The following is a 251-nucleotide window of genomic DNA, read 5'->3' on the forward strand; positions in this document are numbered from 1 at the left end:
ACTTTTTCACACCACTGTAGATGGTGTATGACACAACCGGACTGTTCATCACTAGCTTTAATTTGACTTTTTCTTCTTTAAATAGAACTGTGAGTGTTTGAATTATTGTTTTATTCTATTTAATGTATTGTTTAATGTTAAGTTATATAAAGACCCCTATTCACTGTGCTGTGACAATCTTTTAAGTTCATTTCATCATATTGGTATTATTAAGTATTTTTATCGGTACTCTGTATCAGCAAATACTCAAA

Source organism: Morone saxatilis, unplaced genomic scaffold (assembly GCF_004916995.1).
Source record: "Morone saxatilis isolate NCDOM2014 unplaced genomic scaffold, NCSU_SB_2.0 Contig4, whole genome shotgun sequence".
NCBI classification, from domain to species: domain Eukaryota; kingdom Metazoa; phylum Chordata; class Actinopteri; family Moronidae; genus Morone; species Morone saxatilis.